The 26,557-nt window shown below is 45.5% G+C and overlaps 1 protein-coding gene and 1 long non-coding RNA gene across 34 annotated transcripts in view; one reads left to right on the plus strand and one right to left on the minus strand.

The window, feature by feature from the left end:
* Positions 1–4,929: 4,929 nt before the first annotated feature.
* Positions 4,930–13,597, minus strand: LOC107054896. Of its 4 annotated transcripts, XR_001469715.4 has the most exons (4): positions 12,979–13,597; positions 12,423–12,568; positions 7,476–8,184; positions 4,930–5,255 (listed from the first exon to the last, which is right to left on the minus strand). It is a non-coding gene; the product is annotated as an uncharacterized LOC107054896 (long non-coding RNA). The 4 variants fall into 4 exon arrangements; XR_006932339.1 differs by having other exon boundaries at positions 4,930–8,181; XR_005840598.2 differs by having other exon boundaries at positions 4,930–8,184.
* Positions 13,598–16,742: 3,145 nt separating this feature from the next.
* Positions 16,743–26,557, plus strand: part of ST3GAL6 (ST3 beta-galactoside alpha-2,3-sialyltransferase 6) — a 45,418-nt gene continuing 35,603 nt past the window's right edge. For 6 of the 30 annotated variants that reach the window (NM_204479.2, NM_001396133.1, NM_001396127.1 and 3 more), the window contains exon 1: positions 16,743–16,972. The gene's annotated coding sequence lies outside the window, so the exon portion shown is untranslated. Of the gene's footprint in view, positions 17,120–17,385; positions 19,602–21,013; positions 21,457–25,652; positions 25,796–26,557 lie in introns of those variants that run through there. The other 24 variants (NM_001396129.1, NM_001396126.1, NM_001396131.1 and 21 more) reach the window with 8 other exon arrangements.

A 26,557-nucleotide genomic window follows, 5' to 3' on the forward strand; every position in this document is an offset into this window, starting at 1 on the left:
ACAGAAATGCATAGTTTGTGAAGTTGTGCTGGCTAGCCAGGGCACAAACGCTGCATTAGGCAAAGACTACTTTTTTCAGTTCATTGCTGTTCCTCCTTTCTCGAGGAGCTGTGGAGCATCTAATAAGAAACACCCTAGAAGTCCCTAATGTTATAGAGACTATGTTCAAAACTTTGTGGACTCTCATCATTGGTATCAGAAATCAACTGAGTTAAGTAGTACAGAATAGATAGCTTTAGTTTCCTTGAGGCGTTTTTGATTGTACTGCAACTTTATACTGAAGCAATTCAAGTAATTCAAGCAATGAAATCTTGACTGTTTTTGTAGCCACTTACATTCATGACGTATTTAGATGGTTTCCTGCCCAGATATCAAACAAGATTTTGTCTGATTGACAAAATGCTTACTAGGACTCTTCAAGATCACATTTCTACAAAGGTGTGACAGTTCTTCAAAATCTGTCATGTCATTTCCTGATTTAGTGTTTCCCTGATGAACTCCCTCTTGCTACTTGTTATCTTTCCACCTCAACACTTGCCTGTGCCTGCATGCCAAGTGACCTATCCCTGCAAGTATTATATGGGTATTATAAGCAGTCAAGGTACATTTTTGAGCAAAACTCTGAAGACAGAGCTTGCCTCCCTTGCGTTTTTTCTTTTTTTCTTTTTTTTTTCCTTTTTTTTGTCTTTTTTTTTTTTGTTTTTAGTAATTAAATTCATATGAGCTATTAAAAAACAATTGTGAACCAAGGTGCTGCAGTTCTACCTGTGATTTTTTTCCACAAAACTACAGTGGTTATTACAAATTAAGAAATCTACAGTATCAAGATTTGTTTATAAGGAACTGAAGAATAGGACAAAAAGATAAAGTTGCCTAATTCCTAATTCTACCAATATGCTATTGTTTCTAACAATTAAGTTTGGAACTTTCACATTTTACAAATTACTTGCATATTTGGTACTGACAACTGACAATACTGTGTTCAGGGATGAAATGCATTGTCTCAACTCTAGCAAGATAAACCATTAGATGCATCGGAGCCTCCTGGTGTATAAACAAATAGTGGAAATTTTTCACTGTAAGTATGAAAAAACTTTTTCATACTGATTTATCATGGACATGTTTTTCTTCATAGCTGATGAAGAGTGTCCACCAGCCCAAGTACCAGTAAATTATCTGGGGAACTACAGGTCTGGCAGCCTGACCTCAGTGCCAGGTAAGATTAAGGAATAGATCATCTTGAGGGAGATCATGTGGCATGTGCAGGACAACTGGGGCATCAGGCCTAGCCAGCATGTGTTTATCAAAGGCAGGTCCTGCTTGACCAACCCGATCTCATTCCATGATCGAGTTACCCGCCTGGTAGATGAGGGAAGGGCTGTTGACATAGTCTACCTGGACTTCAGCAAAGCCTTTGAACTGTGTCCCACATTTCAAAGAGAAGCTGGCACTCCATGGCTTGGACAGGTACACTCTCTGCTGTGTAAAGAACTGGATGTATGTCTGGGCCCAGAGTGGTGGTGGATGGAGTTAAATCCAGCTAGTGACTGGTTATGGGTGGTGTTTCCCAGGGTCGGTATTGGGGCCTGTCCTCTTCCATATTTTTATTGATGATCAGGATGAGGGCACTGAGTGACCCTCAGTAAGTTTGCAGCTGACACCACGTTGGCTGGAAGTGTTGATCTGCCTGGGGGTAAGAGGGCCCTACAGAGCAGTCTGGACATGCTGGATAGCTGGGCTGAGGCCAATGTGATGAGGTTCAACAAGACCAAATGTCGGGTCCTGCACTTTGGCCACAACAACCCCAGGCAATGCTGTAGGCTTGGGGCAGAAAGGCTGGAAGACTGTGTAGGGAAAATGGATCTGGGGTTGTTGGTCAACGCTCAGCCGAACATGAGACAGAAGTATGCCTAAGTGGCCAAGGTGACCAATGGCATCCTGGCTTGTATCAGAAATAGTGATGCCAGCAGGAGCAAAGAAATGATCACTGCTCTGTATTCACCACTGGTGAGGCTGCACCTCAAGTACCATGTTCAGTTTTGGGCCCCTCACTACAGAAAAGATGTTGAAGCCACAGATTTTGTCCAGAGAAGGGTACTGAAGCTGGTGAGGAGTCTGGAGCACAAGTCATATGGGAATGGCTGAGGGAACTGGGATTATTTAGTCTGGAGAAGAGGAGGCTCAGGGAAGACCTTACCATTCTCTACAACTACCTGAAGGAAGGTTGTGGTGAGGTGGGGGTTGGCCTTTTCTCTAATGTAACTAGTGACAAGATTAGAAGGAGTGGCCTCAAATTGCACCAGAGGAGATTCAGGTTGAATGCTAGGAAATAATTCTTTTCAGAGAGAGTGGTCAGGTGCTGGAATGGGCTGCCCAGGGAGGTGGTAGAATCGTTGTTCCTGGCGTTGTTCAAGAAACATTTAGACGTTGTACTGAGGGACATGGCTTGGTGGGAAGTATTGGTGACAGGTGGACAGCTGGACTGAATGATCTTGGTGGTCTTATCCAACCTTGGTGATTCTATGATTCTATGATTCCAAATGTGTCTGAGCATCCTGCACTGTGAAACCTGCAAAGAAGCCTGTACCAACTTTGCTAGAATGAAAAAGAATTAAAAAAAAAAAAAAGAAGAAGAAGAAGAATTCATTTAACTGAAGGTAAGAATTAATAACATCAATAACTATCAAAATTGTTTAATCAGCTATGGGAAAAAAATGTCCATGAATTGGACTCCAACAATTGTTTCTCTGTTTATACTGGCAGTTGCATTTTCTGGTCTTTTGTAGGAGGCATGACTTCAGATTATACCAGTCAAATGAGTGTTTACTTATTTGTAGAGCATATTTTATCTTTTTTTTTTTTTTTTTTTTTTTTTGCTTTGATTAAAAAAAAAAAAGTTGTTTAAATTTTGCAGTATAGAATTTAAACACAGATGTGGGAGTAGAATTGTTTTGGACCACAAATATCAGGAAGGTCAGATCTGCACTCTGTCCAGCATTTAAATCAGTATGGCTGTTTATTATCTTTGAGTACTGAAGATACAGTTTGTTTTAATATAAGTGGTAAATAAAATGATGTAATATGAGCTCTGTTGAGTTCTGGTTTAAGAATCTGAGTATTTGTATCTAAGTTATTTCCTACTCAAAGAGTTTCTCCCCCCTATTCTTTGGGGAGGCAGGAGTTGTGGGGTGGAATAGTGGGAAACTGCTTTTGCTCCATTTAATCAGCAGTCAAAAGTACTACATCTCCATCAATTTGAACAAATCGATCCCTACAGACGTCCTGAAGAGAGAGGTAAGGTGAAAGCAGCTACAACAGTAGTCATACTAGATATGGCACATGGAAAATAAAGATGAGGTGATATGTGGTAACCAGCATGGCTTCACCAAGGGCAAGTCATGCTTGTCAAACTTGGTGGTCTTTTATGATGGAGTTACAGCATCAGTGGATAAAGGAGGAGCAACTGATGTCATCTACCTGGACTTGTGCAAAGTGCTTGACACTGTCCCACATGACATCCTAGTCACTAAATTGGAGAAAAATTGATCTGATGGATGAACCAATCACTGGATAAGGAATTGGCTGGATGGTTGCACTCAGAGAGTTGTGGTCAATGGCACAATGTCCAAGTGGAAACTGGTGATGAGTGGTATTCCTCAGGGACTGGTGCTGGGACCAGTGTTACTTAACATCCTTGTAGGTGACATGGGGAGTGGGATTGAGCGCACTCTCAGCAAGTTTGCAGATGACATGAAACTGAGTGGTGCAGTTGACACATTAGAGGGAAGGGATGCTATCCAGAGGGACCTGGACAGGCTTGAGAGGTGGACCCATGCCAATCTCAGGAAGTTCAACAGTGCAGTGTCCTGCATCTGACTCGGGGCAGTCCTAAGCGTAGATACAGGTTGGGTGGAGAATGGCTTGAGAGCAGCTCTGAGGAGAATGATTTAGGAGTGAAGGTTGATGGAAGATTCAACATGAGCCAGCAATGTGTGCTTGCTGCCCAGAAGTCCAACCGTATCCTGGATTACAAGAGAAGTGTGACCAGCAGGTCGAGGGAGATGATTTTGCCTCTCTGCTCTGCTCTCATAAGACCCCACCTGGAGTACTGCATCCAGTTCTGGGGCTCCCAACACAAGAAGAACATGGAGCTGTTTGAGCAGGTCCAGAAGAAGACCGCAAAGATTATCAGAGGGCTGGAGCACCTCCCCTATGAGGACGGCCTGAGAGAGCTGGGGCTCTTCAGCCTGGAGAAGAGAAGGCTCTGGGGGACCTTATAGTGGCCTTTCAGTACCTGAAGAGAGCCTACAGGAGAGCTGGGTAGGCACTTCTTGGAAAGGCATGTAATGACAGAACAAGGGGAAATAGTTTTAAACTGGAAGAGAGCAGATTTAGATAAAGTATCAGGACAAAATTCTTCAGTATGTGGGTGTTGAGACATTGGAGCAAGTTGCCTAGTGAGATTGTGAATGCCCCCTCCCTGAAAGCAGTCAAGGCCAGGCTGGATGGGGCTTTGAGCCACCTGGTCTAGTGGAAGGTATCCCTGCCTATAGCAGGGGGCTTGGAATTAGGTGATCTTAAAAGTCCTTTCCAAACCAAGCAATTCCATTCTATGGTCCATTCCATTCCATTCTAGATATGTTTTTGCAAATCTCCACAGATGGGTTTTTTTTTTTTTTTTTCCACTTTAATTTTAAAATTATTTTTCCTTTGAGTATCTTCTCATGACAAAGGTTGGAAATGTTTTTGAATGCATATTTGTTAATTTGTCAGAAGTTTTCCTTCTTCAGTCTATCAACCATGATATCTGCAGAGTTATTAATCACTGGTTGTTCAGACCCATATTCACCAATCTGTCTTTCCTAAGGTATTCTGACACCTCAAACCAGACACAAGGAGACAGAACAGTAAATTCACATTGCAGAGGACTTTGAAAATCAGCAATTTTGTTTAAATTGCAAACTGCAGTAAAACATAATTGCTAAGCTATCCACAGAACAGAAACGTGAAAAATGTTGTCTTGCTGATTTCAACAGACTAAGTGCAGGCTTCCAGTTTCAAAATCTTCTGGGTTTGCCATGGAACCTGAGGCATGTTTGCTTCCTTTTTGCCCATGTATTGGGATACTCGAGGGACAAGACATGGGGGGAGAAGGCGTATGTGAGTCTCCTACAAAAAATCCTGGAGTCTCCTTCTCAAGAGTGCTGCCAATATCTAGAAGAATCTTGGTATTCCTAGAAATACTAAGAAAATTCCTGGAAAAAAAAAAATGCTTATTAGGGCTGTCAGGAGGCCAAGATACCAGAAGCAGTCCCCACCGTCTGTCTGCTGAACTTCTGAGGAATGGAATGAGTAAAACAGCAAAAATTCTTATGGGATTCTGAAGGAAAAGTGCCTCTTGTCTTTGACTGAAAATATACAACTGTAATTGTAGATGAGGAAAAGCAAGCAAAAAGGTGGATAATGATGGCTGAACACCTCTAGGGAATGCTGCCAGGAGTGAATGTTACCAGTTAAACAGAGCTGTAGCAAATCACTGAGAATTTCTCCCTCTTGGTGACACAGATTTACATCAAATCTACACTGGCTTAAAACAAAACCGATCCTCTACTCCAGTTTCATAGCTGCAGTGAACCTTGATCTTCCTGTTCCTAAGCTTTGAAATGCTTTCTGAGTCATCTGAGAGTTGTTCACAGAACCCACAGATACTAAAAATTGTAGATCTGAGCCATGATGTGTCTGAACTGAAGTGCTGGCTAAAATTCTCACTTATGAATAGCATCATCATAGGAAACAAGTGATATCTGTTGAAAAAAACATTTAACCAAAAATCCTGTGCAACGTCAAGAAAACTTTTCAACTTTTTCTTTTTTTAAAGCCATCTTCTTTGCCTACTGGTCTGAAAGAACTGAAAAATCAAGATATATATCATCATTTCTGTGGCGGCAGTTTGGTGTTTTTCCTCAAGGTGCAATTATGCATGTGTGTTGGAGAGTGAAACAAGTGTCTTTTTTGTTGTTGTTGTTGTTGTTGGGAAGCTAAATGTTTCCACTTAAAGAGCAGTGTATTGCAAGACTCACCTGTATTTAGTTTGCTGAAGCTTCTTAACATTTAAACGCACCTTGAAGTGTTTTAAGGGAGCCCTAAAAATATCAGTTAAGTTCTGCTAACATGTGATAGTTTGGTATGAAGGTTTTAGTAATCATCCTCTCAGCAGGCATTTTATATAGAAGAAAATCTGTCCAGGAAGCAGATTGTGTTACCTGCTATACACACTCTTCACAACTAGACAAAGCAGCACATCAGTCCCTTTTGGAAGAATAACATCAGCTCAGAGAAGAAAACTGGAAACTGGAAATGCTGGGCAGAGTAAAGAAAAGAAGTTGCGTCTGGAAAGGTAAAGTCTTGTGAGTTCTTTCTGCAAATACATCTTTACTTCTTGGTGTGACTTCTTTAAGAATCGGTTCTTCTCCTAAGAGATGAGTGCGTGTAACCACAACTATTTACATCTCATGCCCTTTTCCTCTTCTGGAAAGATTACAGAAGTCTTCTTTCCAACTAAGTGGACCTTTTGGCTCGCAGGATCAATGTTTCAGGTTGTTCCCTTAAATTTCTCTATTGTTGTTTACCTGCTGTTTGCTATCGTAAAACGTTGTTCATGATTGCTTTTCAGAAGCAGTAGCATTGGGGGTAATTGTGTATTTGTTCCGCATTTTCAGGACACTGTAACATCAGAAGAGTTACAAAAGCGTTCTATTTCCACCTGCAGCATGTGGACCCTTACATTGATTTTGGGTCAACCTTTCTGTCATTTAAAGGTTACTGTTCACTCTATAAAGTATCCTCTCAATTCAGCTGTTACTATGTGTTCAAGCAAAACTTACAGGCAACTGTCGCCAAGGCAGTCTTCATGTTTGTTGTGGGTATACAGAGCTACTTCTTAGGAGCTCCTTCGAAGTTGTATATTGGGAAATCCTTAACAGAACTATTCATTTAGATAGAATTATTTTGAAAAACTATTAGCTATGTCTATAGAAGAGTTGGTTTGAACAGAGACTTCCGAATACTGAGTTACACAAATTGCTCAAGCTCATGGAATAGTTAGCTAAACTGGCAAAATGAGGCTGTCTCAGGTGATTTAATTTTGAAATTAGCTTTTCCCTGCTTTTCACATAGCTGCAGGGCAAGAATTGGCTCTGGTTCACCTGTGTTCACAAGAAAGTTATAAATAGGCCTTTTGGACAACTGAGCCTCACAGTTACTAAAACAGGAAAAAAAAAAAGAGAAAAGGAAGGAAGGAAGTAGGGAAGGAGGGAAGGAAGGAAGAAAGGAGGAGGAGAAAAGAATCTCGGGAAGAAAATGTAGAAAATATTTATTAAAACAGGCAATGAGATGGAACTGCTTTTGGTGGTACTGATTTCAACAAAAGTTGTTTGTGCATTCCCAGGATAACAGACACTTCTATGTATTCTTACCAAGAGCAACGGCTCTCTCAAAAGCAGAAATACAGATGTAAACCTGTCCCGGTGCCAGGGGGAGTGTATCATAACAGGAAATAGCTTAATCTGGTCACACTTCTGTAAGAAAGGATGATTTTGCAGCCTTTTTTTTTTCTTTTTTCTTTTTCTTTTTCTTTTTTTTTTTTTTTCTGCTTGGTCACAGTAAAAAAACAGCCAGCTAAAAAAAGAAAATAAACATTTTTATAGATATTCTAACTTAGACCACCTATACTCTTATGGCAAGAAATAGAGAGATTTATCCCACAGGACTTTAAATGATGCACATTATGTTTCATACTAACGAGTTTTCACCCTCTTGCCTGCACACTTACATAGCATGTTGAGCCAGACAAATATGTCTGCTTCCTAAATCTGTTTTCCAGCTAAATAAAAGCTAGTAGCAAACAATGGATTTTTTTCCAATAAGGCTGTAAAACTTCAGTGGCATCATTGTGCTGGAGTCAAACATACTGTAGAGAGGCTGGGTCCAAGAGAGCTCCTAAGAGAGATGCAGCAGAGCTGGCTGCAGAGGAGAAGAGCTGCCAGCTGCACCTCATTTGGTTAGTTCAAGGAGATGACTGTTGATACAACAGTGGTCTCAGTTCTAATCCCATTGTGCTTTCCAAACGGGCAGCTCCATGGAGACTGGAATCCAGCTCCGAGTGTCCTGGGTCCAACTTCACTGCTGAAAGAGCACACTTTTAGTTGAGGGTCAAGGTTAAATATTTCTGCAATCTCATTAGTTATGGTAGAGTGTCGTTCAAGCCCATGCTAAGGGCAGCGTAAGACAAAGGGACTGTGTGAACTGTTTGAAAACTGCCTGCAGTGCTTTCAGCCTTTATGCAGCAAGAGCTGACTGAAAAAGTGAGACTCCTCAACTGAGCTAAAGGCTGGCTGGAAGTACTTGTACAGCACAATTTGCCTAAGCATCACTGAGAGTCTGGGCTGAGGACATTGCCTCTCTATTATATATACTCTTTGTTTTCCTTCACTTCGAGTGGATCATCCTCATTTTTCTGTTTGTAATACAGATCCAGAACAAGGACAAAAGCACCACGGAGACCAAGAGAAAAGGAGAATTGTCCTGAATCCCTTCTACCAAAAACACAGGTATGCCAATTAATAGGAAATGACGTGGGCTTCTGCAAGGGAGATCGCCTGAACCCTGCTTATGACTGTCCTTAGAATTCCTATAATCTCCAGCCTCTCTATGTGAATGATTGTTCTCAGACTGAAAAGACCACTAGTGTCATACACTAGTGCTAGTACATACACTGTCATCCCACAGTCATAGATGACCACATGTAGGAGACATGTGGACACTTAAGGTACTCGAAAGGGTAGCTGTTTGGGTTACAGTAGGTGCAAAAAAAGTGGAAATTAGCCCTGGGCTCTGACTCCTGGCTTGCAGGTTTAAGTAGGCTTTACCCAACAAAGCAGAAAAAGGCAAGAGGTATATCAATGCCTCTAGCATAGTCTAGTTTGGGGGACTCCCAAAAAGGGAGATTGCAAGTGTGTTCCCAAGAACCAAGGACTGTTTTCTCTAGCAAAACTTAAGGCAGTGTCTACCAGACCTGAGGGTGATATTAATGAGGTAGAGCTCTTTATGAAAGTGAACATAAAGAGAGATTTTGCCCCAGAAGATGATCTGAACCATGGCCAAGCTGGTTTGTGAGGTGAGATTTTGTTCAAAAATATCCATAAAGTATTTCCTTCATACACCACCAATCCACATTGTGCCAGTTCTTTCAATGCTTTACAACAAACTTGAGGCTTGTAGAAAAAAGGCAAAGGATAATGTGCCACAGAGAGAGAGGCAGAAAGCAGAGCAAGGGCATCAACAAGTTTCTAGGTCTGTGCTATGGCAAGGAATTCATTACAGTTACAGCCAGTTTGTACTGCTTTGTTCTCATGCCATCATTGTTTAGCTCCTCTCACAAGACATTCCCCATGTAAGCCTTCTCTGCATCTTTTCCAGAGCTGTTTTCTTCTTGAGTGTGAGAGCCCATATCACATACTATGTCCTGAGGGTAACAACAACATTTTGTACAACTGCGTCAGGGCTTTCCTACCTTCAGTAAATAGTGTCTTTCCTGAGGCATGTTTTCCTTTTCTGTGAATGGCTGAAGATTTATTTATTGTTTATTTCAATAGCCTGTTCGATAACCTATCTCACTGACTTTGGCAAATTTTGCCTTAATCCTATCCACCTTGATGTCCACACCACAGCTATCTTTGCTGCCCAGCACTGTTTGCTATTTGTGACACCTAAGAACTTCTATGTTGTCTTTTTCCCCACTTACTCAGGCCTAGAGTGCTTCCCAAGATTTTTTTTCTCTTGCTTTCAATATATATACAGGATAGGTTTTTTTTACCTTTAATTAGGTATTTTCTAAGCTCCCTCCACCTTCAGTCCAGGTAAATTCACTGCTAAATTTCCTTAATTTGACCAAGTTTGCCCTTCTGAAGTTGATAAAAGTGATTGCTAACCTACTTCTGTATGTTACTCTGTTTAAAGTAAATGGAAACAGTTGCTGAGTACTCAGTCCATGCTATTTATTACTACCAGCTTTTTCAAATGTCTTTGTTACTTGCTCACTTGAGGCTGTGTCTTGTCTCAGTGACTACAGTCAGCTGAAGAAATCTGGCAACTATCATACTCATGGCTATCTGGGACCAAATTTATTATTAGAAGCATTTGTTTCCCAAGTGGTGTTGGGGAAGTTAAAGTTGACCATGGCATAATTCCCAGTAATGTTTCTATAATAACATTTCAATGACAGACCTCTTCTTGCACCTTTGTATTTTAACAGCAGACAAGAAAGGCTAAGTTTCAATGGGGTGTACAAAGCAAAACCAGCCACTCCTCAAAAAACAAAGGCTTTCAAACAGGTGGCCTGGGCTGCTGGAAGTGGCTCTTCCTGTTCATGTACAATGGAGAATTTTGTGATGAACTGAATGATGATGAGCTGACAGACAGATAGCTTATTTTTAAATAAATTGCAAATATCACTTGGTGTTTTCCTCTTGGCTGGATGAAGTATCTAAATACTGAAATAGAAGGAGTATTGTATTAAGATTATAAATGTTTTGGATATTGGCCTATGAATCATATTCACATGGGTCAGGTCTGGCTCCCATTTGGAAGAGGAGGGGAGCAGTAGAAGGAAGGTCCCCTCCATGAGCTCTTATGCATTGAGGAGACCACACCAGCTTTTTCTGCTCAAAGGCTGCTCTCCTCAGCCTGGAGTGCCATGATGACAGGATTCCCTCTTCCATGCTGCCAGCCCTATTTCCTGTGGGTACCTATGGGAGTCCTCTGACCTGTTGCAAGAGACCATTTGGCCCAAAGCAATAGTCATTATGTAGCAGAAGCTGCAAGCTAAGTCAGTCATGGGATGAAATGCATTTTAAAATTTCCCAGCTGTTGTGCCAAGAATTTGAGTACATCTTGAGCTTCTAAATGTAAGAAACATGCAAAGTCCTCTTCTTTGCCCACATCCTTCTCTCATTGCATTTAGGCTGCTGTTTACATAATGTGAGGCTTCTAGCATTCTTGACTTATATAAGTTCCCTTAGCATTCTTAACCTTTTTCTCGGGCTCTGATCATGATTGTTTGTATCACTTCTATATTCCTGTCTCTTATCCTGTATTGCTACATCATCGTCATGTCTTCGTGCATAGGCCCAATTTGAAGAGTACTCCCAGTTTTTTTAGCTCTTACAAGCCAGTAAAGAAGTGCAGGCTGGTTACTGTCAGCCAAAGAAATGTGCCAAAAATGTGGGACGTTATGTACACGAGAGCTGCAGTAGCTGCCTTAGTGCCTGCAGTGATGGCTTCACTGTATAGGTGAAGCCTGCAAGACACAATACAGAAACTTGGTGGTCTGGAGGCCAGAATAGGCTGTGCAGTGGGGAGTCAGAGGGAAAAATGGGGAAACTTTTTCATAAAACGCACAGAAGAAGAATCTGGGCATTAAGCTGTGCTTAAAATGGAAAAGGCATCTCACATGCTGTTATGCTCTTGAAAAGGCAGACAGGGAGCAGTGAGTCCTGCAGGGCACAGTGTTACTGTAGGAATGACAGAGCTGCATAAAAGGCCATGTATTTCATCTTCCAAAAGGAGCTTATGTCAGTGAGCCAAGCACATGATGCTGAGTAGGTAGGAACCGAGAGCCACAGGAACAAGGACTCCTTGCTTCCTCTGAGCTCAGAGCCCTGCTACACTCAGTGCTGTGGCTGTGACATAGCAGCAGACTACAAATGAGGGTCTGCCAGCACCCTGCCACCCCCTTGGCTGGTTGCTCTCTCCTGTGCACTGTGTCACTTCTCTCCTTCCCCAGGTCTAACCCGTGCTAGACACCATGGCCAGCATTCTCTCTGAACAACACTCTAGGTATGACTGCTACATCTCTGTTAGGCATGTGGGAGAAGACGATCTTGAAAGGTCTGTTTCCTGCAAGGGGGAGAAATGTCAGCCCTTATCCTCTGTCCCCAAGAGAAGGGCTGTTCTCGGCACTGTGAAGCTTTGGTCTGTATTAGCCCTGAATACACAGAGGTGGAGCCACACTGGTGATACTGGTAACAAGGAAGGGTGGCAGGTATAAGTGTGAAACTTATCTTGAGTTCCATAAGACCGTGTCATTTTGAAGGAATGAGGTAACATACTAGAGGGAGGAATCTGTGGTTTAGTGTTATCCTTGACCTGGTGAAGAACACTAGCTGCTCAGGATCCATTCTCCATAATTTTGCGAACTCACCCTCCTTCTTCCTTTAGTTTTGCTTACACTGCTCTTCGGGTGGGTGTGTTTGACCTATTTTTTGCCTCTGCACACTCTCAGTGAAGCACAAGGATGCTTAATACTTACTGGATGATATTTTTGTTTCTGGGTTTTGCAGATGGTCTTTTGTGTAGATGCATACCTTGAGGTCTTCATTGTGCTTGGCGGATGGTGCTTTCTGGTGTCCTCACCACTTCAGGTGGCACTGAACTGGCTGGCGGGGAGGCTGGCCCAGGATACCTGGCTACTGGGGTGGGCTTTGTCAAGTTTTCTCCTTGCAGAAAGCCTCTGGGAGAGATATCATGTGACCTCTAATCAGTTTGTGAACAAGCTACATGAGGAGTGGTGCTTAGCACAGTTCATGCAGCCAGAGCAGTGGTTAGCAGTTCCCTAGCACTTGGGGCAACAGGACTAAGAGAAGCTCTGTGAAACAGGGACGTGCTGAGTTAGATTTTGGAGCTCCGTAACAGATATTTGGGCATGTGTGGGACTCAGGGCTGTTCTCATGGTATGATAAAAAGGAGATTAGAATCAGATTGATGGTAGGCAGTAAGGCTTGAAAATGAGCAGGAAAGGGATGTTGTGGTAGCCTGCATTTCTATGTTCATCTCTTAGAGTCATTAAGCTCAACTGCATTTTAATTCTAGGATCAGGGGTGTATGGTAGGTTTTGGCAGATTACCAAATCATCTGACTTACCGGATTGCAGCGGAGGAAATCACTTTCATGATGCTGCAGCTTTCCATTCTGTTTATTCTGTACTATGTACAGCTTTGCTTTTCCCATGTCCAACAGGTTTTCCTTCCATTTCCTGTAATTTTTCTCTTTGTTTTCCTCTCATTTTGCAAGCTGGGGTAGAATCTGGCTGAAACTTTTTCTCAGCTTAGCAGTGACTCAGGAGCGTCTCGCTCCAATTTATAGGAGGGAGAAGAAGTTCTTTTAATACATGTATACCCGATGGTGAGATTAAGTCACAACGGGTCAAATGTTAGCCCGGCCAGTTAGGCTAACTGGACCAGTTAGTAGCCCGACCAGCTTAGGGATGTGGGGAGGGGAAGACGGACGATAGAAAAGAGATAGGAAATAAAAGCAAGGAGTCTTTGTAGAGAGCAAGAGAGAGAGTGAGTCACCACCGTGGGTCCAGCGAGGTTTGCAGTAGGTCCGTTGATCTCAGGCACTTGTCCAGTCACCGCGGGGGATGGCAGAAAGCAAGGAAGCTTTGCAGCAAGTTGGCCCCGGAAGGCGGGGAGCTTCTTCCGAAGAGGTTGTTCCCCGCAGGGAATTCTCCATCAGAGGTTTCTTTGGGAACTTTTTCTCCAGAGTCCTTAATTTAGTGATGGCTTTTATCCCCCATTTCTCAGTTGTTTTTTTTTTTTTTTTTCCTCTTTCCTCTCAGTTAGTGTGGCATATCTGGCCCAACAGATAAGCCAGCAGGGGTGGTGCCTTTGTTGCCATGCATGAGCATTATCGCCTTCTGCAGTGGTCAGGTCCTTCAAGCCACACCCCCGAAAAAGACTGCTTGTCTACTTCTGCTTGTCTTTACGCTCATAAGCAGAAGTACGGTGGCCTGGCGACACCCACCACTCACCCCCCTAAAATTCGCAGTTGTCAGTTGGAGTCTTATCACCAAAAAGGCCTCACGAAGCAAGCTCTGAGACAAAAATGTTTTGTCTTTCACAAGGAGGCATGCCGTTTCCTCTGGCACTTCAATGTGACTCCATGTTATTTTAGTTATTGCTTTGCATTTAGAGGCTTCTGTGGCTTTTGTGATCGGTTTGGGGAAAGGTTTGTGTCTCAGGGGAGTTTAATTTTGAATTGGAAAAGCAAAAAAATTCTGATGACTTTTGGTCACATGCATTGTTTTTGCTTGCAGGGGCATTCATTTGACTTCCTGCTTGTCATCCTTTCACAAAGTATTTTGTAGGCTACTCATTGTCAAATCATTGCTGATACTGTTTGTGCACAATGGCATATATCCCAGGGAAGTGATTTCTTGTACTTTCTTCCAAATAAATCTGTCAGTGCTACAGTTCAGTTATTAACTTCTGGACTGTGCAGATCCTTTTGAAAAAGGCTAAGAACCAAATGCTGCAATTTTTTTGCACCACAACCATTGTTCAAATTGGCACTTAAATCCTTGAATTCAGTCAGAGGTATTATTTAGATTACAACGAGCAGCAGTTTCCATTTTGCTGCTGGCCTTGGGTAGGTATAGTTGCCAGAAGAAACTGAAGTGAAAGAACTGTTAAGCAACTCTGTAACTACATTGTTTAACCATTGCGGTAGAATTTGGGATTTCACAGATTTCTTTTTTCTTGCTTTTTTTTTTTTTTTTTTTTTCCCCAGAGAGAGATTTTTTTCAGGTGTCTTACACATTTCTTTTCATTTATTACTCACACAGAGAGCCTTAATGCAAGGGAATCAGACTGTCAGCAACAGGTCTTCTCTTGGGTTCACTATATGGCTTGTGGACTTCAGAATCATAGAATGGCCTGGGTTGAAAAGGAACACAATGATCATGTAGTTTCAACCCCCCTGCTATGTGCAGGGTCGCCAACCACCAGACCAGGCCGCCCAGAGCCACATCCAGCCTGGCCTTGAATGCCTCCAGGGATGGGGCATCCATAACCTCCTTGGGCAACCTGTTCCAGCGTGTCACAACCCTGTGTGTGAAAAACTTCCTTCTAATATCTAACCTAAACCTCCCCTGTCTCACTTTAAAACCATCCCCCCTTAATCCCCCCTTATTTTAAAACCATTCCCCTCTTCAGCTGCAACTATGAATGCTTTGCTCTTCCTAGAGTTACGCACATTGTGCAAGACTCCCGCAGAACCCACAAGCCAGCTGCTGTCTCTCTGCCCAGAGACCCCCACTGCGCTGTTATTAATACCCAGGGTAGCTGGTGTGAAATTAGTTCATGCTCATGAACTCATGTGCAAAAGATGCAGCTGCAGCATAAGCATCCTGTCTGGAACAGAGACAGGAATAGCATCCATTTCCTCAAGGTTTCCTATGCTCCTCTGCAGTGAATTGTCCCACTATCTCATGCTGTAGAAACCTGGCACATCCCTAAGCTGGCCCATCCTGTGTCTTCAACAAAGGATGTGCCTCACCAAGTGAAGTAAGGCCAAAGCAACGTAGTGCCGGGCTGTGTAATTTAAGCCTGTCGTGAAGCACACGTGCGTGGGGATTGAGGTGAAGTAATACAGCCATTTCCTAACTTCTGACTCCTTCGTTGTGCAACCATAATGTTTTGTTTTGTTTTAATTGTTTTTGTGTCCACTGGGATGAATTGAAGGGTAATGGACAGAAGAGACGGGAGGTGAAAGGGAAAAGATAACAGCGGCATCGATAAATGCCATCAGAAGGCAGATATTTTAACTGGACGCTTTGAAGTAGCATTGCTTTGTAAGCGCCAGGATGCGGAGGGTGAAGACCCGAGGATCCTCTTAGGAGAAGGGATCAAAAGTATGAAGGTATTTTCAGCTCAAGGCAAGACGAATTACCACAGCCTGAACTTGGGTTCACAGCCCACAACACGCTGAAGCCACCTCGTTTGGCTGCAGGGTTGGAGAGTCTTTTAAGAACAGAGCGAATTTCCCATCTCTGAGCTGTGGTATCATCACTGCACGTACATCTCGATCGTACTAAAGCTCCACTTCCCAGATTCCACCTCTGGGCATTCTCTGTACTTTCTCAGGCTGACCACAGCGGCGGCAGTGGTAACCACCAAAAATACCCAGGAGCTGCACTTCCAGTGAAGGAAGCGATGCTCTCTCACGTCACTGAAGCTCACTCCTGGTGCACCGCGTAGAAAAATATAACAGATCGGCAGCGCTGAGGATCGCTTCGTTTGAAGCAGGAAATGGCAATGTCAGGAAAGGGAGATTAAAATATTAGCAACCCCTCCGCTTTCCTGCAGCGCCGTACAGCCCCCGTCACGAAAATACCACACGGACTCAGCACTCGCTTTCAAACAAGGCGATTTTTGTTGTTGTTCTGTCCTTTGCCGCCGGCAGAGCCATCGAGTTGTGTGTCGATGCGAGCGTTGGGGCGAGCAGAGACTTTCCAGGAACCCCCGGCTGTCTCCGGGCCGGTAACGCCGGGCGCCACGGGTGCAGCCCTGTGCCGTGGCGGCTTTCTAGGACCGGTTCCTCCCCCGGTGCCCCGTGGGCTTTCGCGTGGGTGGCGATCGTCGGAGGCAGCGGCACGGAGAGGGAGACCCCCGTGCCCCTCAGCTTGCCTGGCTTTTCGGTTTTTTTTTGCTTCTCGAGAGGGCGCCCCGCCTCCCCTCGCTGCCCGGGAGGGGGTCAGGGCTTTCCGCGGGCGGGTAAGCAGTCGCTGTAACCGCAGCCGCTGTGGGAGGACGCGCGGGGGATGGAGCGGCGCGGTGCCTTCCCTCACACGAGGCTCTCCTCCCCTGGAAGGCTTCGATATAAGCTGAGGAGGAGCTTCGGCAGACGCGAGTCAAACGCCACCTCCATCCTAACGCGCAGCATGCTTCCTTCCACGTTTTCTTTTGCAGATGGGGTTCAGCTGAACGAAGCCCCGCTCTTCTTCCTCATCGTTACCGTAAGCGTGCGGAAGTCGGGCTGGAGCTGCTTGCGGACGGTACGGCCCCTCTAAGAAGCTGCACGTTACCTTCTCTCTGCGGTTCGATCTGATTTGAAGTCCCTTCCCTGTTGACAACTGGTAAGTGGACGCGTTCGCCGTGCGGAGCCCGTTCAGCTTTGTGCTCTGCTGCGTAGGCTCAGAGCGCTCGTTTCCCAGTTTTCCCGACGGGACGTCGCTCCGCTCTCCCGCGTTACGGCAGCTGGGGAAGCTCCCAGCTACCCTCAAGTAAGTGTACGGCTTTAGAGCCTCCTCCGGGTATGCGCCAAAGGCGGCGGTCGCTACCGCTCCGTGTAGGTCACCGCGCGTTCAGAGGCAGAGCCGTAAGGGCTGACGCTGCTCCGCGCGTCCCTCGCCGAAAGCGCTCCGGGATCTGAACGCGCTGCCGGAGGGACGGAGCCTGCCTCCGCAAGCCGTCTCGAAGGCGAGCTGCGGTCGTAATTGGCTCGAGCTGCCGAGATGAGATGTCCCAGACCTTTCCCAGAGGTCCTCGGAAACTTCCTGGCGAAGCCGAGCTCAGCCACGCCGCGGGGCTGCCGCCCCGAGCGGCGGTGACGGAACGCCCTGCGGCCCCCGGCGGCTGCGGGGCCTTCGGCCAGGTGGGGCAGCGGCGGGGGGCCGGGGGGCGGCCCCGTAGCCCCGCCCGACGGCGGAGCGGCGGAACGCGGCTCCCCCGCGGCGGCCCCGCTGCGGGGCCGGGGCGGCGGGCGGAGTCCCGGGCACCCTCAGCCCCCGCCGCCGCCTCGGGGCACCCCCGGCAGGCGGTGAGTGCCCGCGGCGGGCGGGTAACGGGCCGGGTGCGGCGGGCGGCGACGGCGGGCTCCGTTCGGAGCCGAGGAGGGAGATCCGCCGCTAAGCCGCTTGCGCCGGTAATGCCGCCGTGAGCGGGGCTGTCGCGGGGCGCCGGGAGGGAGGCGGCGGCCGTGCGAGCGGCCGGAGGCCCGGCGGGGGGGAGAAACAATGGCTGCATAGGTGCCTCTGCCGTGAGCTGTGCGAAGCCCTTGGTTAGAGCAATGTCAGGAAAGGGTGTGTGCTTGAGGTGGAGGGAACGAGCCCTGGAAGCTTCGTGCTGTCTGCTTTTCAGAGTCTCCGGGTTGTTAGGCTATTATGTAGCAGTGAGGTCGGTGTTTCTATTGTAGCTGCTACGAGCCGTGTGCTCAGCCCTGCTGCTCTTCCTCAACTTAAAATTCCATAGAGAGGAGCAGGAACTCTTCCTGATCCGCAGTTGGAAGCAAGGCTGGTGGGAGCTATCTGTTGCTTTCTGTGCACGTTGAGCTCCTGTTACCCTGCTAAAACCTCGTTTGTTCGGTGTCTCTCTCCTTTACTGACCCTATGCGGAGCTATTCATAGGAACAGCGTGGCGGCAGAGCAATGTCAGAAGGGCTGTGTTGTGGGATGAGATTACACGGTGTAACCCGGCAACTCCTGCTGCTGGATGGTGTAAAACTCGTCGTGCGTAACAACATACAGTTTCTAACGTGGAGAATGCGGTTGTACCAGACCTGTCAGTCCAAAACTTTGAAAACGAACTTCAAGGAGGGCGTAGGGACAAAGGAAATGTGCGTGAGCACTGCTTCTTACCAACCCATTTCAGGAGAAGAAAATATTCCCACCTGGTTAGGTCATAGATGTGATGTTTCCGAAGGAAAAGATACCTCCGCGTGTACGTAGGATTGTACCAGAGATAGCTTTGTTTGTCTTCCCACCTACGTGAAATAAATCCACGGATCTTTCTGTCTGGCCTGATGAGGTGCCTGCATCTTTGGCATGTCTGTGTCTGCTGAGCTGAAGCAGTCAGTGAGGCCGTTCTTCAGGCCTATGAGAACTGCCTATGGAAAAAAACAACAGCAGCAATAAGGACCACGGGATAGGTCCCGTGATCTCCCTGAGGGTCTTTATGGCTGAGACCCTTTCTGTGTGTGGAATGTATGAGTCACCCATTGGGGCTCCCAGTATGCAGGTACTCCTCTGCCTGAAGCAGGACAGCTGCCCTGGGGCAGTGCCCATAGAGCAGCTGCAGGGGGGGACAGGGCAGGGCAGGGCAGCGGGACCACAGAGCTTTCTGTGGGATCATAAAAGCACGCACTGTAAAGGTGGAAGGAAATAGGTGAGTTACGGTGTTTTGGTTAGACAAGGAGATGGGCAAGACATTGCTTTGATATCTACCACGTGCACTGCTAAATACAGGCTTTAGGAATGACATATGGGTGTTGCCTCCCTCAGAAGGAAAACGCCGTGGCCCACATAGTGAATGATCCCACTCACAGAGCCAAGTGCTCGAGGTCCTTCTCCTCAGGCTTTTGAAACGTTAAAAGCAGAGATGGTCTTTAGGGGGTTTTGCATGATAGCCTTCTTTGTGTGCTCATTTTTGGGTGGAAGAACAGTTGTCTTTGTGATGGCTTCCATGTCCCATGAGTATCTTTTTATTCTGCGCTCATTTTTGGTGATGGTTTCTGGGTGTTCTGATAAACATCTCTCAGTAAAGGATTGATCTGTCCTCCCAAGCCAGCTTTACAAGAGCTCTACTAAGCCGGCCTTGGCTGGTTTGTGGTTTTCTACCCTGCATGTGTAGCTTCACATGTTTCTGGGCATGCTGGTTCAGGTGCTTTGCCTGGAAGAGGATACAATCCGATGGATCCCTTACAGATGTAACTTGAAGACTGCTGTGAGTCTCCATGAGGCTGTCCACACCATTGTCTCAAAGGAATCTGTAAGGAAAAGCTCTTTATTTTGCACAGTATGGCTTGCACTGTAGCACAGGCTCTTGTTTTATTTTAATTATAAGCATGATTTTTTTTTTTAATTACTATAGGAGTATGAGATACTGTACTGTGACCCCATAGTTAAGGGTATTTTAGAAACAGATTCCAGGTGACTTGAAATCCTTCTTCAGATACCTTTTCTTACAGATGCTTGCAGTATTATAGCATAACAAATGGAAATATGCGCTGTGTTTTTAAGAGGAGTTTAATTTACCAAGACTATGACAGCTCAGCTGTCATTCATCTGAGTAGTATGTCCTTTATTTGTGCTGGCCTTATAGAGAAGGTAGTGAAAAACACTGGGAAATCAATCTGAGGTAACTGAGTGTAGAGGGTTTTTGGTCTATGTCAGAGTTTCTATTTTCTGCCATCTGTTTACGCAAAAGCCCAAGAGCTTAGCAGCAGAACAACAGGAAAAAATAGCCCTCAACTTTCCCATTAATCCAGTTTTCTTTCTGCTTCTACTTCTGCAACGTCACGTATCACTAACTCTCTACCATTTGTAATCGTCGGGGGGAAATAAGATACAACTTTTTCTTCTCTCCCTTCCCCCTTATTGGTGTGTGAACTTCTGTAGGTGTTAAATCGTCCCATCTGCCTTTTATCCTCACCCTCCAGGAGAATCTAAACCCTCAGCTTTTCATGGTGGTTGCTGAGGTTGGAGGGAAGCATCACGTGTGAGCTGCAGTTGCCTTTGCAGGTCACCTTTCCGCAGCGTACTGAAATTAATCTGCTGCACTTTGTGGTTCGGTGTTTCAATCACTGCTATCGCTAGCTGGTCTTTGTGCAGGAAGCTTCAAGAGCCGAGGAGTGATAGGCAGCGTTCACTGGTGTGTGCTATGAAATAAAAATAGAAGCACGGGGCTTGCTCGCGGTATTGCTGCCTTTTGAGCAAACGTATGTGCAGATTATGGTAGGACGCTTCAGTAGTGCCGTGCTCAGTATGTATCACCTTAAAACATCACGTCCTTAACGTTCATTTTGTTAGGGTGGGGTAGCTCTTCAGAGTTCTGAACACAGTCATAACTTGCTCTTGAGGGCAAAACTGAAACGTTGGTATCTCAACAGGAAGATCCTTTACAGCACTGCCACAGAGTGAGTGAATTTGAAGCTTCTCCTGGCTAATAACTGAAGTCTCTGTGTAACTGTTTGTGTTGTTCCGCTCCCAGCCCCGGAAGCAGCAGTAAAACCCGAGTGCATTGTACTGGAGCTATTCTTTACATTCCAGCATCCGTGGGGAGCCAGGAGGAGCAAGGCAAAAAGTTGAATAGCCCTCATGTGCTCTGGCTGGGGAGGAAGGGCTGGAAAACTTGAGAAGCCACAAAGCCGATCCTGCCTCCTTTAGGAGGAGGGATGGAGTAACCAAGGGGCTGGTTTGAAGACCAGGCAGGAATGAAATGAAGTTCTGACTAAATCAGTGAAGCTCTTCTTAACGTCTGTTGGTTCAGAGTGCAAGTTACCATTAGCAGTATTGCTTTCTTTTGGGCCATCAGCCAACAGAAAGCTGTTTGGGAAATGAGTGAGTAGCAGTCTTGGATTTCCATAGGCCCTTCAACTCATTTTTATAACAGTGTTTTCTCACCCTTGGGAGTATGAGATGAAGATGTGGAAATGAAGATCAGCTGCTGCAGAGCTTGGAGCAGCTCTTTGTTAAGCTGGATCTGCAGGCTGGTGCGTCTCTCGCACAGCAGTAGCCTGGTGCTGCTTGCTTGCACTGCCACCTTCTTCGGAGCCCTGTGGCCGGCAGTGAAATGAGAGTGGTGTGAGGGACGTACCACCAGCTCAGACAGAGCCCTGACAGAGGTAGGCAGTGGAAATATGCATACAGAATGGCTGTTCAATAGTAAATGATGTGTGTGTGCCTGTGTAAGATATACAGGGGGTAGAGGAGGAGGAGCCCCTTTTCCCAGAGTGAGAAAGGAATGGAGGTTGCGTTTCTGCTACAAACATCTTTTTTCCTCCTTTCCACTGTTGGTATTGACTTATGCAGCTCCTTTCTGTGCAGACTCATTTTGCTGCTCTGTGTTGTGCTGATGCAGATTTTTGGCTACGTGATGACCTGTGTGGGAGAAACGATCTGCTTAGGGAAAGGGTCCTGCCAGCACCCCAGCATGAAGTGGGGGATGCAAAAGGGAAGGAACTTGCAGATTTTTATTCTGTAATGGGAAGTGGGGAGGGTACTTGACGGCTTAAGAACTGCTGTTGCTGAATGAAACCACGAGCTTACTCATCTTTTGGCAATTAAAATAGATATTTCCTGTTTCTCTGAGGTTCTTGAACCTGCCTCCCTATGTCCTCCATCAATGTCACGTCTGAGCACCTTGGAAACGCTATCGCTTCCATCTCCACAGTGCTTCAGATAGTCTGAAGCCGATGTGTGGAGTTGAAACCAGGAGCAGGGTTAGTGGCGTAGATGAGAGATACCCTGTAGGGTTTGTTTGAACATAAAATTTGCACAAGATTAAGTGGAGACACAATATTAAATCCACTTGATGAAACATCAGAGCAAGTTAGGATTTGTCCATACGGTGAACGTGCACAAGGCTTGCTAGCGTGTGGTTGCTAGTCTTGGTCATGCCCTGCGTGCAGGCAAGTTACTGCTTTCTCATTCAGTTAACTGGGAAAAGCCTGTTTTTCACTGAAAAGAGTTAAGGGAAAACTACAGCTCGCTCTACTTGCCCAGACATTTTGCAATATTTAATGAGATGAGGAGACAATTTTTGCCTCAGCTGAGGATCTGGAAGGCTGTGTAGGGCTGTCCTTCCCACCTACATCCACTAGTTTTGTAACTGCCTGTGGTGGTTTTAATCCCCAGTTCTCAGAGGAACTCGGTAGCGATCTGCCACGTGGTTCAGCAGCTCTGATTGTTGCAGTACCACTGCAGTCTCTGCAGTCTCCTTTGGTGGTTGTCCTCTCCTTTCGCTGTGCAATTCCCAACCGTAGATGTTGGCAGGTTCACAAAAGGATGCTAGAATGGGTGGGCAAGGATGTATCCTCCAGCTCCTCTGCCGAGCGATTGTCAATGCTGCATGTGTAGGAGGGGAACGGACCACAAAGTGTCCGCTGTGTGCTCTCCCTAAATAGCATCTCCTGCTGCTGCTGCTGGAGGCAGATGGATCTGACGTAGCTGTGTGTTTCTCCTGCCCATGCTGCTCAGCTTGTGTTGTGGAGCACAGGCCAGGTGTGTATGCTGAGTTGTGACCTAGACAGCTGGTTCACGTACTGGCAGTGCAAATAACACTTGTCCAGTTTCTTAAGACTGACTTTTTCTTGCAAAACACGTTAAGAAAATACTGTTACTTCATCACACAAAGCATTCTGTAATTCTGTGATCTTAATTGGAGCAGTTTAAGTGGAATGGCTCTTTTCATTCGTTCTGCGTTGAAGACGTGCCATAGGTTGTTTTCAGCTTGGGACGTAGATGTTTTTGTGTTTAAAGATTCTTAATTCAAATGAGGAATGCCGCTCAGAGCTTCCTTGGAAAGGGCACTGAAGTAAAATAGAGCATGCATCTTATTCTTTGGATTTCACAGGGCTTATTTCTTATTACCAATGCTGGTTGGTGTCTGATTTTTATTTATTTATTTAGGAAGTGGAATGAATGACTGAACTCAACCAGTGCCACTTAGTAAGTGGCTGAAAGCGGCATTTAAAGTCTTTAAATTCAGGCAACAGTGTTGAGGAAATTTGGACATCTCTGCAACGCGATTACGTGACAAGCAGAAGTAGCTGAGTTTCTGATGTATTTTTGCAATCAGACTTTCTGATCTTTGATGGAAGACAAGCTTAGAGGGTTTCTTTGTTCTGAAGAGCTGCTTGCTAACTTTCGCATAACTTGAGAAGGTCTCAAATACATGAAGTTCTTGATCTCCTGGCACATTTGTCTGAAATTAGCCAAAGGGGCTCCAAAGCTCTATAAGGAAAGAAAGGAAGGGTAGATGCATATGCATGCAGAATATGATTGCATAAATTTCACTTCATGCTCCAAGAGTGTGTGCTGTAACAGAACGAAGGGCCTATTACTGTACTGCATTTCATGCTCTAATGGCGTTCTGCGCCGTGCATGAATAGCAATGTGATAGATCTTGGTGATGCTGGAAGCTGAGCTGGGCTCAGCGTGCTTCGAGCAGCAAGGAAAAGACATGGAGATGATGCAGTTGTTTCTACCTACAGCATGCCTTGCTCCGGAGACTTCTGGCTGTATGCTGAAACAAACATCAGATTTTGCTGTTGCAGGAATATGCTGTGAAGTCAGGTTTGGCTACAGGGGAGCAGATCAGGGATGTCCATGGTGCTGCTGTGACTGGCAGGGAGGTGAGCTGTGTGCCGTCATGGGGCTGGCTCACCTGTTGCCCTTAACTTCAGATAAGGAGACTGTATGCATACAGCCCTGGTCAAATCTGATGCTTAGCAAAGATCAGGTAGGAAAGGACCGCTAATATGGTTAAAAATATCACAGCCCTGAGAAAGCTCCTGCTTGTTTTGTTGTAGCTTTGAACAGCTGTGGAAACCGAGAATCAGACAGCAGAGATAGGTGCTGTTTCGCTTCCAGCAGACCAGAACTGGCTGAGAATGTGAAAAGTGAAAGCTGTGCCGGGAGCTGATGACTGGCAGTGAGCACGGGGTGTGAAGGTGGGGGGCTGTGGGAAGGACAGGACAGTGCGCCTGCAGCCATCCCACCAAGAGAGCTGGCTGCATACGTTCTGTGCCCCACAGCTCTCAGCAGGGGTGGTAGCTATTGAAGCTATGGTAGGAGTAGGAGGACTGTGAGGACGTGAGAGTGTGTGGTAGGGTGAAACGCTCCTCTGGGCCACTGTGATTTTAGGGGCGACTCTCCTCTTCAGAAGCAAACAAATGCTGTATGTAAATATCTATGTTTTGGGGGGAAGAAGGGATCTCTGTGTAGCACTGAGGAAAGCATATAAGCCTTCCCAGCATTCCCTACTGACTGATTTAGGCAGCTTTCCTCTCAGACAGATGGCAACTGAAGATTACCATCAGAGGTAATTAGCTTTCCTTATGTACAGGCAAGGAAACAAAGGTGCATAAATCAGGGCAGAGAAAGCCAGCGCAGGCTGACTGCCCCTAACAGTCAGCACTGCAGCACTGGCTGTTGTAGTGTCGCTTTATAGCTCTGTGCCACTGTAACTATGACACAGAAACATGTAAATGAACTTCTGTGAAGTATTCTTTAAGAGCTGAGCTCCTGCGTAACAACCAACACAGCTGTGCTGTGAACAACTCCACTTCTGAATTTGTCTTTTTGCCCGCATCTTTGCCCTGGGTTCTAATTGTGAATTTGATTTCGGTGTTGTCTGAGGAAACATGCAATTAGTGGTACTCCTAATGCTGAAATCGGCTATGGCTACATCAGTGAAAGCTCATGGGTTTTGAAGAACATCATTTTTTCACTCTTTGTTATCTTAAAGAGTGAAGAACGCGTTATGATATGAACTGAATTTATTCTGAGATGTAGACTTCTTTGTAACTTTTCCCGTTCAGCAAATGTCAGTAAGATTTCACATTCTGCGTTACGTGTTCTTTAGTACCACGTCTTTCAGCTGTGGTATGAATCTTGTAGCTGTGGAAGTGCTCAGGTTAAGGACTGTTGGAGAATTGTATTTGGTGGCTTTTCCTGTACAATCATTGAAGAAATGAAGCAAAGCACTAAAAGCCCACAGGCACTCTGCAGCTACCTGTACAACCATTCTTTGTTCACTCAAAAACACTTTTCACCCACAAAGCAGTCTCAGCTGTGAAGTTGCTGTTTGAGCTTTTCTTACCATGTGTGGTGTTGTTGGAAACATTTTCAAGCTTTAGTGGCAAGAAAATGAAGCTACGTGTAAAGAGAGCTCTTGGAAAAAACCCTTATACTTGCAATATTTGAACTTCTATCTCACAGTGTCTCTTTGGATTTAGTTTTCAGTAGTAAGCAGCTGAGGTGAGTTTTTCCGATTAACTTTCATGACCCAGAGGCAACGTTAATATATTCATTGCAGTGCTGAATTGAGAGTACTGGGAATGTCAGGCATTCGTGTTATCAAAGAAGCTGCTGAAACTGTTGGTGTCCCGAAACTTGCTTACTTCTGATCTGTCAGGATCACTGCCCTGAGAAGCTCCCAGGACCTGCTAGCAGTGCGTGGTGAGTGCTACCACTTGCCTCCATCCCCCCACTCCCTCAATTAATTTAGCTTTATGCTTTTCACTGACTTGTTTTGCTACATTCCTGCTTCTACATTCTCCGAGCTCTCCATTGGCACAGGTGCTCCACAACAGACTGACGTGCCAGCTCTGCTGTTAGGGGTAAATACCATCCCAAAAAGGTAGCTCTTGGTGGTGGGGGTGTCCGTGGTGCTTGTTGATATTGTTGTTTTTAAGCAGCTGAGGCAAGATTGAAAGCAGCACGGTGAAAAACAGTGACCACAGTTTTCTTGGGGCTATGACTGCATGTATGTTCTGTGCATTATTTCGGTGAAGATGACGCTTCCATTTTGTATGCTAGCACAAACATGCTCACACCTATTTGCTTGCCTACTTATTCCATGCAAATCTGTATAACGTAATCTCCACAAACTGACTGGTAGATTCAGTTGTGCGTTTCCCAGTCACTTTTGTGAGAGCTGGGATTTTAAGTCCCTAGCTCCAAATCAACCAGAGCTGGGTGTTTTGAACGTTCTAGGTATTGTTAGAAGACAGGTGTACCTGAATGTGCATGTATCATACAGATGGTAACATGCTCTGATTGTTCCTTCTTTATCTAGATTGATCATGGTCTCTGGGGAAAATCTGGTGATCTGATATAGTTTGTAACTGGACCATCTTGAGACCTGCCTAATTTGGCTATTTCCAGCCTTTTTTTTTTTTTTTTTTTTCCCCTTCTACCTCTCCCTACCTTTTTTTTATC

The sequence above is a fragment of the Gallus gallus genome, chromosome 1, assembly GCF_016699485.2.
Source record: "Gallus gallus isolate bGalGal1 chromosome 1, bGalGal1.mat.broiler.GRCg7b, whole genome shotgun sequence".
Taxonomy (NCBI): Eukaryota; Metazoa; Chordata; class Aves; order Galliformes; family Phasianidae; genus Gallus; species Gallus gallus.